Source organism: Monodelphis domestica, chromosome X (genome assembly GCF_027887165.1).
Source record: "Monodelphis domestica isolate mMonDom1 chromosome X, mMonDom1.pri, whole genome shotgun sequence".
Classification (NCBI taxonomy): Eukaryota; Metazoa; Chordata; class Mammalia; order Didelphimorphia; family Didelphidae; genus Monodelphis; species Monodelphis domestica.
This window is the reverse complement of record NC_077235.1, coordinates 74,357,315-74,371,294: the sequence shown is the minus strand read 5'-3', so window position 1 is coordinate 74,371,294 and position 13,980 is coordinate 74,357,315. Positions and strand designations below refer to the sequence as shown.

General features: G+C 45.8%; 1 long non-coding RNA gene across 4 annotated transcripts; it reads left to right on the top strand.

Moving 5' to 3' along the window:
• Positions 1-745: 745 nt before the first annotated feature.
• LOC103103348 (uncharacterized) lies at positions 746-13,591 on the top strand. Of its 4 annotated transcripts, XR_008914544.1 has the most exons (8): positions 746-849; positions 1,189-1,362; positions 6,416-6,593; positions 8,215-8,351; positions 9,866-10,043; positions 10,420-10,583; positions 11,529-11,686; positions 13,373-13,591. It is a non-coding gene; the product is annotated as an uncharacterized LOC103103348 (long non-coding RNA). The 4 variants fall into 4 exon arrangements; XR_008914542.1 differs by lacking the exon at positions 10,420-10,583 and having other exon boundaries at positions 11,149-11,686; XR_008914543.1 differs by lacking the exon at positions 10,420-10,583 and having other exon boundaries at positions 11,146-11,686.
• The last annotated feature ends 389 nt before the right edge of the window (positions 13,592-13,980 follow it).

Below are 13,980 nucleotides of genomic sequence, written 5' to 3'. Positions count from 1 at the left end.
AGTCATGTGTATGATACATGAGGGCACAAGGACTCCCGTATAAGAACTGGATTAATGGGAGGTCATTCAATATAGCTTCTTCTATGAGTATATTAAAAATCTCTTGGAATGACACATACTCTGCGCACAGCCATGGGAACCTTCACATATCCTATCTTGAACAGAGTTTCAGGAAGATTGTTTTAAGCATTTAGGGAGCTGAGAGGAGAAATCTTGTATAGAGAGGAGAGAAGGTAATCCTACATATATGTTCAGGAAGAAGGAAGAAGGATGTAGGCACACACATACACATACGTAAGACTAGAGGGGGAATGAGGAAATATTCATATCCATAGCAACAGAGAGAATGATGGATGAGGTGGATGGGGCAATAGAAAAACTAAAGATAATAAAGGAGGGGATAGAATGAATATCTGAAAATTCCTGGCCTGGAATGAAGTGAAAGGAAGGCAGAAAGTATCTCGTGGTCTCTTTATTAACGGTTCTCATCAATGGGAGATATGAAATATTTCGTTTCGACATAAGTATCCTCTGGATCAGAATCTAGAGACAGGAATGAAGAGATTATGTTGCTATATAAATGAAATGGGCCTGCTCTTTGTGTATATAGGCTTATACAGCCAATCACTGAGGGCTCTTGAGCACAAAGTGAAGGGAAAAATGCAGAGAAAGCCTTGCCAGGAATAGTGTGAGGACACATAGACTCCATTACATCATAGTATGCTGACTAGGAGGGGTAATAAAGGGAGAGTGGGGCAAACATATTGAAACAGTCAGTCCATGGTCTCTGGTAATCTGTCAAGGTCCTGTGGTCATCTCTCTCCTTGATAGTCTCACTAGACAGCAGAAGTAAGAGAACCCCACATTCCCTCTCCCTCTGCAAACCACACCTTGGCCTAGGCACCTAGGAGCCTCTTGTGGAGGGGAGACAAAAAGGAACTGGGGAGAGGAAAAGGTAGAGGGCAAATGGACCCCGAGTGTGGGGTTTAGAGGGGCACTAACTCCTGGCACAGATGTGAGTGGGATGCCCAGTGAGAAATAATAGAGACTAGACTTGGAGCAGGGTGGTTGGGAGAATGACCATTTCCTGATCAAGGTGGGCTCTGACATCACTTCCAATCAGGTGTCAGCAGGAAACAGGGTCTGTCTAGCCTGGGCTCATCTCCACTTGTCTGCTTTTCCTCTTAGAGCTGGGAATGCTTGTCTGAGAAGCCAGAGAAACCAGGACTTGCCTAAGAACATCCTGAGAAGCAGTAATCAGGAAAGTGGTCACGAAACACAAGCCACAGACTGCTGAATCCAGTGCAAAGAAGGGAAAAGATCCCTGCTGCTCCCACCAGAACCATAGCTTTCCATTCTGAGGTGAGACAGTCCCACAGGGACTTTTGAGGGGGGCACCTGTGGCTCAGGACAGGAAGGCCCAGGGAAACCCATGGGGTATATTCTAGGCTTAAAGCATAGAATGTGTGTTGAACTAGCTGGATGGAGGCTGGCCCACCAAAAGGCTTTAGACTGGTACTGTTTTGTCATAGTGGGAGGAGGCTGTATGACTCAGTGACTGGAGCTGGGGAAGGATGTAGGACAGGAGTATGAAGGGCATTGTAAGTTTGGTTTGCCTGGTGGCTACAAGAGATCTCAGAGCTCATCTGTACGGACCTCATTTGATAGAAAGGCTAAGTGAAGTCAATAGGGGAGGGGTTTGGATCAGGGTTACAGTACAGCCAGGAGGGGCAAATCCAGGTTCAGAGTACTGAACTCTCTTGTCTGCCAAGCTAGCTGGCTTATATCTTGGCAGCTACCACTTCTGAGAGCCAAGACTCATAGACTCAGATTCCCTGGATGGGCTCCCTGAGAAGTAGATGTATAACTACGCCATAGAACCAGGACTTCTGAGAGTCTTCAGTCATGGAGAAGAGATCAGTTGAGGGGCCATCCAAGCCCCTGAGGGGCGTTGGATCAGCCTTGGGTAAACACTTAGTAGTGGAAGTGTCTTTCCCTGAATTTCTACCATTTAGAAATGTAGGGAATTTTCCATGCCCCTAATTCCTTCGGAACTCTCTTTGAACATTTTCCTGTGATATGGAGGAAAAAGCTTAGGAAAGGTCCTCCTTGTTGATCTCCAAGAATTCTTCCTCTGGGGTCTAAGCTGCTGAAGGAGTTCTTGGACATTAAGAATGGGGTAGAGATGGGTAAAGAGGGGGTAACATGGCTTGAAAGGGATAAAGAAATATTTGGTAGATGTGAATTGAGTGAATTTGTGCTATCAATAATCAAATGCAATATGGAGATTACAAACAGTATAAAGGTAGGAATTCTGAGTTGTTTAAAGGAACTTGCTTGGGCAGGAAATGGGTCCTTGGGGAAAGAACGTCAGGATGGAAGCCTAAATTAACAGCCCATCGATCAGGGCAAATGTGACACTTCCATTGGCTTATTGAGCCAGTCTGTGTGGCTATCCCAAAGAGGAAGAGTGGATTTGCCCCATCTTGAAGGGATCAGCTCAAAGATATCTCTCACTAACATTGTAACCATGATTCTAAAAAGGCTGAAGAGGGAAAGATGAGGCCAGAAGCACCAGCCCAGTCCAATTTGTCAGGACAAATGGGACCAGGAATATATGAGGACAATTTCCTGAGGAGGGGTTATAAGCATGTTATCAACAACCCCAAACTCACTCCAGAAATTACTATAGGAAATCAAAATCTTAAGGGAAAACCCAACACAAAAAATGGGTATGGAGTCTACATAAATCCCCACAACTGTCTGATTAAGGATCCATCCAACAAGGGATGGGAGAGAAGGCAGGAAACACACACACACAAATATTCACACTGACATAGAGATAAATGAAGACTTTCATACCAGATTCACATGAATTGCTCTACCCCTCAATGCAATTGTCTCAAAAATATTTTCATTGATATCCTTCAGAAATCATGAAGAGAAGACAAAAGGGGGTGTCAAAAGGGCCTACCTGAGTTAGGAGGAAAATTGAGGAAGCAAAAGGGGAAAGGAGTTGAGCACTTTGATTCCTATGTTAAATCCCATGGAAGAGGTCAGTGGAAGGCTCAGAACTATCATGCCCTAGGCAGGATCCCTGTCTTTTTGGGTTATTTAGTCATAGAGGAGCACTCAGGCATTCTCCTTTCCCCCATATATTCCAGTATTCTTTGTTCTCTTTATAGATTCATATTAGGAATTATCCTCTACATTCCCTTCGTGTCCAGAATACAGCCCTGACGAGTCCTTTCTAGGCATTACTGACTCCCTTTGTGATCTATGTAGCCAAAATTATGAAAACTCCTATATTTAGGGAATAGAAATTCACTGTATTCTCCCTTGGGAAATGCCATATGATTATGCAATTGTAGTTCTTGTTCACATATGTGAGTTCCCAGGTAGCATTTATCTATAATGAGTCCTGTACAGGTGAGAACTGATTCTATCTAGATTCCTTATATGTGAGGAATGAGACACTGTCTGTGGGCATCAATCGACATCATCCAAAGCCTATCCCAATGGGAGGGGAAGCTGAATCCTTATAGGTATACAGAGAGAAGAAATTATATATAAATCAGAGAAAGGAAGATAAAGCTCTATCTATCTGTCTGGCTATCTGTCTGTCTGTCTGTCTGTCTGTCTGTCTGTCTATCTGGAGAGAATATATGTCAATATATAGGAATGAATAGAGAGAATCTGTGAGTGCCTAGACAAGAAGGAGGACGATAAGGGATGATTGCTGGGGGTTGTGAGGACAGAGGAAGTGTAAGACCTGGAAATGAATTGCTAGAACACTTATTAGTAATTCTGGAGAGGAATAAGGAAGGGGCAGTCTGATGTCTTACATATGTGAATATATTCTCTATCCTCAGATACAGGAGATATCATATATTCTCTGAATTCTCATGCACACAAATGTTCCTTTATATATTATGTGAGAGACTTCAATAGGACGAGCCAATATAATAAAATAGGACGAGCCAATATAATAAAATAGGACGAGCCAATATAATAAAATAGGACGAGCCAATATAATAAAAATGACCATTCTACCCAAACTTATTTATCTATTTAGTGCCATACCCATTGAACTACCAAAATACTTCTTCACTGATTTAGAAAACACCATAACAAAGTTCATTTGGAAGAACAAAAGATCAAGGATATCCAGGGAAATAATGAAAGAAAACACATATGATGGGGGCCTTGCAGTCCCTGACCTAAAACTATATTACAAAGCAGCAGTCATCAAAACAATTTGGTACTGGCTAAGAGACAGAAAGGAAGATCAGTGGAATAGACTGGGGGAAAGCGACCTCAGCAAGACAGTATACTATAAACCCAAAAATCCCAGCTTTTGGGACAAAAATCCACTATTCGATAAAAACTGCTGGGAAAATTGGAAGACAGTGTGGGAGAGACTAGGAATAGATCAACACCTCACACCCTACACCAAGATAAATTCAAAATGGGTGAGTGACTTAAACATAAAGAAGGAAACCATAAGTAAATTGGGTAAACACAGAATAGTATACATGTCAGACCTTTGGGAGGGGAAAGGCTTTAAAACCAAGCAATATATAGAAAGAATCACAAAATGTAAAAGAAATAATTTTGACTACATCAAACTAAAAAGCTTTTGTACAAACAAAACCAATATAACTAAAATCAGAAGGGAAACAATAAATTGGGAAAAAATCTTCATAGAAACCTCTGACAAAGGTTTAATTACTCATATTTATAATGAGCTAAATCAATTGTACAAAAAATCAAGCCATTCTCCAATTGATAAATGGGCAAGGGAAATGGATAGGCAGTTCTCAGATAAAGAAATCAAAACTATTAACAAGCACATGAAGAAGTGTTTTAAATCTCTTATAATCAGAGAGATGCAAATCAAAACAACTCTGAGGTATCACCTCACACCTAGCAGATTGGCTAACATAACAGCAAAGGAAAGTAATGAATGCTGGAGGGGATGTGGCAAAGTAGGGACATTAATTCATTGCTGGTGGAGCTGTGAACTGATCCAACCATTCTGGAGGGCAATTTGGAACTATGCCCAAAGGGTGATAAAAGACTGTCTGCCCTTTGATCCGGCCATAGCACTGCTGGGTTTGTACCCCAAAGAATTAATGGACACAAAGACTTGTACAAAAATATTCATAGCTGCGCTCTTTGTGGTGGCCCAAAACTGGAAAACGAGGGGATGCCCATCAATTGGGGAATGGCTGAGCAAATTGTGGTATATGTTGGTGATGGAATACTATTGTGCTAAAAGGAATAATAAAGTGGAGGAGTTCCATGGAGACTGGAACAACCTCCAGGAAGTGATGCAGAGCGAGAGGAGCAGAACCAGGAGAACATTGTACACAGAGACTAATACACTGTGGTATAATCGAACGTAATGGACTTCTCCATTAGTGGCGGTGTAATGTCCCTGAACAACTTGCAGGGATCCAGGAGAAAAAAACACCATTCATAAGCAAAGGATAAACTATGGGAGTGGAAACACAGAGAAAAAGCAACTGCCTGAATACAGAGGTTATGGGGACATGACAGAGGATAGACTCTAAATGAACACTCTAATGCAAATACTATCAACAAAGCAATGGGTTCAAATCAAGACAACATCTAATGCCCAGTGGACTTACGCGTCGGCTATGGGGGGTGGGGGGGAGGAAAAGAAAATGATCTATGTCTTTAACGAATAATGCTTGGAAATGATCAAATAAAATATATTTAAAAAAAAAAGAGAGACTTCAGAGTCATATAGTGAATAGATATATCAATGAAATGGGCTGGATCTCTCTGTATATATGAATACAGAGCCAAATACTGAGATATCTCCCAAGTAGGAAGGGAAGAGGGAGATGCAGAGATCCTCATGATGAGAATAGTCTGATGACACAAAGAACCCATTACATCATAATATGCTGACTGGAGGGGACAGGGTCATAAGAGGAAGCAGAGGTGTAGGGATAGAGACACCCCTGGCGCTCTGCTCATCCTTCACAGTCACTATAGTCATCTCCCTTCTTCACAGACTCCCTGGAGAGAGCAGAAGTAAGGAAAGTCCATCTCCCCGCACCCTCCTGAACAAGCCCAACCCCTTGGGGTCCCTTGTAGCATTGATGGTGAGAACATGGAAAAGGAGGCAGGAAGTGAGAATGATGGAATGGAAATGAAGCCTGAGAGGGTTGGAGTGAGAGGGGCACTGATTTCTGGCAGAGAATTTAGTGGGATTCCCATTGCAAGACCATGGAGATTGGGGCAGGGTTTTTGGGAGTAGTACCTCTGCTTCACCACGGTGGACACTGACTTCACTGCTCACCACATCTCTGATTGGAAGGATTAACAAGGGGAGGGTCTGGCAAGCCAGAACTCATCTTCTCTTGTCTGCTTGTTCCCCTAGGGCTGCTAATGGATGTCTGAGAGGGGAGAGAGGTCCAGAAATCTACCCAAAGGCAACTCTGAGGATCAATTGGCAGAGAAGTGGTGAGGAAATAGAAGCCACAGACTGCTGAATCCTGACTCAAAAGAAAGATAAGACTCCTGCTAGTCCCTCCAGAACAACAGCTTTCCATTCAGAGGTGAGACAGTCCCAGTAGGAAGGGGTGACACCTGTTGCTCAGGAGGAAGGTCCAGGGAGAACCATGTGCTATGGTAGACTTTAGGCATAGAACATTGCCTGAACTAGTTGGATGAGGCCTGGCTCACCAAAAACCATTAGACTGGCAGCGTTTTTGTCATAGAGGGAGTAGGCTGTTTGGGTGAAGGGAGATGGAGAGGCAATGATGGAGAGGAGTCTGAAGGGGCTTGTAGATTTGAGGATGGAGACTGGAAGGGATCTCAGAGGTCATGTTGTCCAACCTAATTTTTTTTGTTTTTTTGTTTTTAAAACATTATTTTATTTGGTCATTTTCATACATTATTCATTGGAAACAGATCATTTTCTTTTCCTTCCCACCCGCAACCTAATCTTTGGACAGAAAGGGTTACATGAAGTGAAGAATACGGGAGGAGTTTGGTCTAGGTTACACAGCCAGGAAGGGAATGGGCAAAAGCAGGCCCTGAGTCCAGGATCCTCTTGTCTGCCAAGCAAGCTGGCTTACATCTTGGCAGCTACCTCTTCTGAGAGCCAAACTTCACGGACTCAGGTTGCCTCAGAATCGGATAGAGAAATACGCCATAGAGCCAGGTCTTCTGGGAGTCTTCAACCATAGAGGAGAAGAGGTCAAGTTAAGGGGTTTGGATCAGCCTAGTGGAGAAGTGACCTTCCCTTAAAGTGACCTTAGGAATACAGGGATTTGCCCATCCCACTCATACATTTCTGGAACCTCTTTGAACATATTCCTTGGATTTAGAGGTAAAGCTCAGTCAAGGTCCATGTTGCTGATCTCAGAGAATTCCTCCTCTGGGGTCTCAGCATGTTGAAGGAGTTCTTGGACAGGAAGAATGGGGTAGAGAGAGTGCAAAGATGGGTATCATGAAAGGAATAGGGATCAAGTAAGGCTTGGTGGTAGTCATAGATTCAGTGCTATTATATGGAAAATGAAGATCATGAACTGAATAAAGGTGGGAACTGTTGAGTTGTTTAATGGATTCTCCTAGTGCTGCAGAAGGATCCTAGGGGAAATCAGGGTAGGATAGGAAGTCTGAAGGAACAGCACCTAAATCAGGGCACATGTGACACTTCCATGGCCTCAATGAGCCAGTCTGTGGGGCTATTGCAAACAGGAAGAGGACATTAGCCCCATCTAGAAGTGATCAGATCAAGGACACCTCTCACTAATATTGTCTCCTTGATTCCAAAAAGGTTGAACGGGGAAAGATGAGGCCAGAAGCAAATAACCCAGTCCCAATTTGAAAGGACAAATGGGACCAGATATATATGAGGACAACTTTTCTCCAGTATGGTTTTAATTTTAAGTATAATATCAACAAACCGAAAACTCTCTCCAGCAATTATTGTGTAGTAAATGAAATTCTTAAGGGAAAACCCAACCCAAGGAATGGGCTTGGGATCTACATAAATCCTCACGACTGTCTAACCAAGGATCCATCCAACAAGGAATGGGAGAGAAGGCAGGAGACACAAACACAAATATTCACACTGACACAGACATAGATACAGATTTTCACACCAGATATATACACTCTCCTGTACCCGTCAATTAAATCATTTCAAAAAAATTCATTGATATCCTTCAGGAATCTTGGAGAGAAGACTAAACAGGTGTAATAAAAGGGCTTTCAGAAACAGCTGCTTGAAATACAAGAAGAGATGAGAAAGCCAAAGGAGAAAGCAGTTGAGCACGTTGATTCCTTTGGAAAATCCCAAAGAAGAGGTCAGTAGTACGGCTTAGATATATCATCCCCTGATCAGGATCCCTGTTTATCTGGTTATTGAAACATGGAGCAGCACTCACCCTTTCCCTCTTCCCCCATATATTCCGGCATTGCTGTATTCTCTTTATAGATTCATATTAGGAATTCTCCTCTATACCATCTTGGTGTGCAGAATTCTGCACTGACCTGTCCTTTCTAGGCATTAATGACTCCCTGTGTGACATATAGAGCCAATTAGTATGAAAACTCTTGTATTTGGGGTGCAGAGATTTACTGTATTCTCCCTTGGGAAGTGCCATTTGATTATTCAAGTGCGCTTCTCCTTGTTCATATACTTGTGCTCTCGGGTAGCTTATATCATATATGAGACCTGCACTGGTGACAGCTGATTCCACCTAGATTGCTCTTCCTGTGGTCCACATATTCCCTCTTTACTCCCATATGTGAATAATAAGACACTGTCTGTGGACACCAATAGGAGCCCAGCCCAGGGGGAGAGGAAGGAGAAGCCTTTCAGGTATACAGAGAGGGAGAAGAGCCCATATATGATTCAAAGGAAGACAAAAACTCTTTCTATCTATCTATAAGAGAGAATATATGTAGATATATAGAAATACAGAGAGAATCTCCGTTCGCCTAGACATTGAGGTTTAGGATAATAAAGATGTTTGCTTATATTTTTGAGGACCCAGGGTATGTCAGTCATGAACATGAAATAATAGAACCAGTATAAGTAATGCTAGAGAGGAATAAGGACAGGGTAGCCGCAGGTCTTGGAACCCTGAATATGTTCTCTGTCCTCATTACACAGGAGATGTCATACATTCTCTACATTTTTATACACACAAATGTTCTGTTATAAAATAAATTAGAGACTCCAGAGTCATAGGAATGGAGAGAACAAATACATCAATGAAATGGGCCTGAACTTCCTGTATATGGGAATGAGAGAACCAAACAACAAGACATCCAGAGCAGGAATGAGAAGGTGGAGATGAAGAGATTCCCCTGATGAGAAAAGTCTGATGAAACAAAGACCCCCATTATATCATAATATGCTGTCTGGAGGAGGTGGGCTTATACGAGGCAGGAGAGGTGTAGGGATAGAGACAGCCCAGGGGATCTGTCCATACATCACAGTCTCCCTCTCTGCCAGACTCCCTGGAAGCAGCAGAAGTAAGGAATCTCCATCTCCCCCCACCCACCTGGAAAATCCCAAACCCTAAGTGCTGCTTTCTAGCATTGTTGATAAGGGAGGGGAAAAGGAGGCGGGGACCGAAAAATGAAGCCTGAGAATATTGGAGTTAGAGGAGTAATGACTGCTGGCAGAGAGATTAGAAAGAAACTCAGTGGGAGACCATTCAAAGTGGGGTAGGGTTGTTGGAAGAAGTACCACTGCCTGATCAAGGTGGGCACTGACTTCACTGCTAACCAGGTATCAGCTAGGAGAGGTTAAAAAGACAAGGCTCTGGCTGGACTGGACTCACCTTTTCTTGTCTGCTTGTCCTCCTAGGGCTGCTAATGGATGTCTAAGAGGGGAGAGAATTCTGGGAATTTACCCAAAGTTCACCCTGAAATTTACTTGTCAGAAAAGTCATCGGGAAACACAATCAACAGACTGCTGAATCCAGTCCCAAGGGAAAGAAATGATTCCTACTGGTCACCCCAGGACTGTGGCTTTCCATTCTGAGGTGAGACAGTCCCTGTAGCCTGGGGGCACCTGTGGCTCAGGACAGGAAGGCCCAGGAAACCCATGGGCAATATTCTAGGCTGAAATCATAGATCGTTTGTTGAATAGCTTTAGACTGGTAGTGTTGTTGTCATAGAGCAAGGAGGCTTTGACTGGGTGACTGGAGCTGGGGAAGGATGTAGGAAAGGACTCTGAAGGGGTTGGAGATTTGGGTGGCCTGGAGGCTGGGAGAGACCTCAGAGGTCATCTGGTTCATCCTTCTCCTTTAATTAAAAAGGCTAAGTGAAGTCAAAAGGAAAGGGGTTTGGATGAGGGTTACAGTACAGCCAGGAGGAGAAATCCAGGTCAGAGTGCCGAACTCTTGTCTGCCAAGGTAGATGGATTACATCTTGGCAGCTAACTCTTCTGAGATCCAAGCTTCATGGACCCAGGTTCCCTCAGAATCAAGTGGAGGCATTCCCCATAGAGCCAGGACTTCTCGGAGTCTTCAGTCATGGAGAAGAGATCAAGTGATAAGGGGCTTTGGAAAAGGCTGGTGTAGGTGAGACCTTGCCAGAATTTCTTTCATGTAGGAAATCAGGGATCTTCTCACCCCCTCGTGATTTCTGGACCCTCCATGAACAAGATCCTTGGATGTAGAGGTAGAAGCCTAGGCAAGGTCCATGTTTCTGGTCTCAGAGAATTCCTCTTCTAGATTATGAGCTGCTGAGGGAGTTATCTTGTGCATTAAGAAAATGGGGTACATGGGTAAATAGGGGTACCATGGAGTGACAGGGACGTACATAGACTTGGTAGACATGGACTGAGTGGCTTCTGGGCTTTCAATAATCACAGGGAAAGTGGAGATCACAGACTGAACAAAGGTGGGAATTGCAAGCTGTTTAAAGTAACCTGCTTGGGCTGCAGAAGGATTTTAGGGGAAATCAGGGTAGGGATGGAAGCCTGCTGAATCACAATCCCTGCTCTAGACCTCATCAGCCCCTGCATTTCCCACACAGTGTAATCAGGGAAGTTCCTCCAAGCAGGGCAGAAGGCTTCTACTACAACCTGCAGAGGTCATCCTTATGGCCAGTCTCTCTTTAACATTGTCTCTCTGTTGCCAGCAGCCTGAAGAAAAAGATGAGGCCTGAAGCAGGAGTCCAGTGCAGTTATTTGTAAACATGGGGCCAGGGATATGAGAGAGCATCCTCCCAGGAAGGCTAAAGGCCCTTCTTAATAGGCCCACCCTTATTCCTACAAATACTCTAGTTAACAGGAATCTAAAAGAAAGCACAAAGCAGAAGGTGTCTCCACTCCAACCTGACATCTTCCAACCTGCTACCATGGATCCAACAAATGTTGCAGTGCAGCATGGGATACTCCCACATGAACCCCACCCAGCCCCTCAGCCAGCCACACACCCAGAGAAGACCCTTCCATGCTCACATGCAAATTCTTGTTCCCCCAAATCACTCCATAAAATGCTGTCATCCCCATCCATTGGCAGTTACGGTGGCAGAAGCCCAAAGGCGGCCCACAGAGGCACTTTCAGAGACACATGCCTGACTGAGGCAGAAGAGTCATGGCAACCCAAGGCAACACAGGCTGGCAATATTCATTCCTATGGAATGCGATGGTGGAAGAGTCAGACATCTCTCCTCCTCGGTGAGCTTCCCTTCTTTGCTTATTGAGCCTGAATGAGTGCTCCCCCATTGGCCCTGCCCAGCCCTAGACTGGAATATGAGAGGAGGGTCTCCTGAAGAATGGTATTCTGAATTCTCTGCGGCATTCCCATGCTATTGAGATCTGAGCACTCCCGCGTGCTCTCTAGGGATTGCTGATTCCTTATCGGGCCCCCTTACAGCCCCCCAGCAGCCCCTAGATTGGGCAGCGGCCATCTTGGAGGCCTCGTGCACCAGAACCCAGCGGGCCCAATGGGGTGGGCTTTTGAAGGGCTGACGCAGGGACGTGTGGACACACAGCAGAGGGGCCCCGGGCAGCAATAAGGGTGCCTGTGCCTCCCTCCGTCCATGCCGGGCTCCCGGGATGGCCACAGTGTGTAACAGCCCCGCACCAGGCCACTTGCAGCAGCAAAGGTGGGAGCGAGGAGATGAGCCGCAGTGGGTGCGTGGGGAGCCGCCTGGAAGCGCACGCGGCGGAGCTGGACGGGGGTGGGGGGTGGCGCGAGAGGAGCTGAGGCCAGGCGGGTGGGCGGGTGATGCCCGTTGGGGGCCGATGGAGGGGGGAGGGAGTTGACGCAGGAGCCCTGCAGAATGTCCAGGCGCTGAGGTCACTGGCCATCAGCTCTGAGCGGGGGAGGGGCGCCTAGCCAGGGCTCAGCTCCGCTAGGCTACGGCTCCCCCTCTGGCTGAGAATGGCTACTGCACAGGAGACAGATGTGGCGACCCGCCCAAAGCCCAGGCCAACCTCAGCTGCCTGAGCTGGGAGACCTGTGGGCAGGGAGCACAAGCTGAGGACCAGGGACAGCTCCCAGGGCAGGGAAAAGGTCCAGGACTGGTTCCTCCAGACCTGTCACAGCCCCGCGGGAGGGGGGCACGTGTGGCTCTGGCGGGGGGGTTGGGGGGGGGCCTCAGGGACACTGTGAAGTCAAGAAGTAAGGCAGGGGCTTGGCCAGGGCTCACACAGACAGCAAAGGGCCAAAGACGGCCTGGGAGCCTGCCAGGGTAGCTGCCTTTCATCTCCTGGGCTCTGCTTCCACTGAGAGCCAAGCTAAAGTGGCCCAAATTCCCTGCAAGCTACTCCAGCACAGCTGCTGAAGAAATTTCCCTCAGAGCTAGGGATGCTGGCAGGCATCAACCTGGCCTAAGAGAGGGACCAATCACTCCCCTGGCCTTTGGGTCAAAAGGGGATGGACAGCCCCCAAGATGAGCCTGAGCACAATCCCTTGGCTTCTCCACTTGTGAAATTGGGATGACTCAGAACTGACTCCATTTGGGCTCTCCTTCAACGTTTCCTGACCCTTGTAGGTAGCAGGCTGGGCAAAGTCCTTTTCTCCTGCCCTCAGACAATTCTCTCTCTGGGAGGGGGACTGCTATGTGTGTGAAGGAGGGCCTTTGACAGTCCAAATGGGGCAGAGGTGGTCAAGAGTTGGCCAAAGGATCAGAGAGCCTTGGAGTGGGTGGAGGGTGGGGGCAGATTGACAGGACTTCATTGGTGGGAAGCAAGCTGGAGATGAGGGACAGAGAATAGAGGTGGGAGATTGTCAGCTGTACAAAAGATCCTGGTTGGGTGGCAGAATGGTGGGGGGGATGCAGGGTGGGATAGGAGGAAGCCTTCCCAATAACAAGCTCTTGACCACAGCTCATTGTGCCCTTTCCTGTCCCACCTTAGACTAGTCTGTGATGTTCTACCAGCCAGAGGGAGAGTGCTTCTCCCCCGACATGCAATGATCATGGATATGTCTCACTCAACTTGTCTCTCTCTGCTTCCACAAAGACTGAAGAAGAGCAAGAATTAAGATGCAGGAGCCCAATTCAATGTAGCATTGGGGCTCAGAGTATACGGAACAGCTTTCCCTGGAGGGCAATAAACACTTCATCACCACCCAAATTGATTTCAGGAAACAATTCTGTTCATAGATATCTAAAGCAATGCACACACAAAAAGGAGTGGGCACAGTGTACCCCCCTCAACCTGGTCTGATCTCTTCTTGTTAATAACCAGTGATGCCCAAGGGATGGGATGGAAGTGGGCCAGAGACTCAGAGACTAGGAAGAAGACACTCCTGCACACACTCCTGTACTCATAAACACAATCATTTCCTAAAGAATTTTACATTATTACCAATTTGTAATAATGGGGAGGATGCAATAGAAGGAGTTCCATTAGGACCTTGAGAAACACCTGTCTGACTTAGGAAGGGAAGACTTTTAGGGTAGTCAAAGGAAAAACAGACTGAGTATATTCATTCTTATATAAAATCACATGGAAAAAAATGG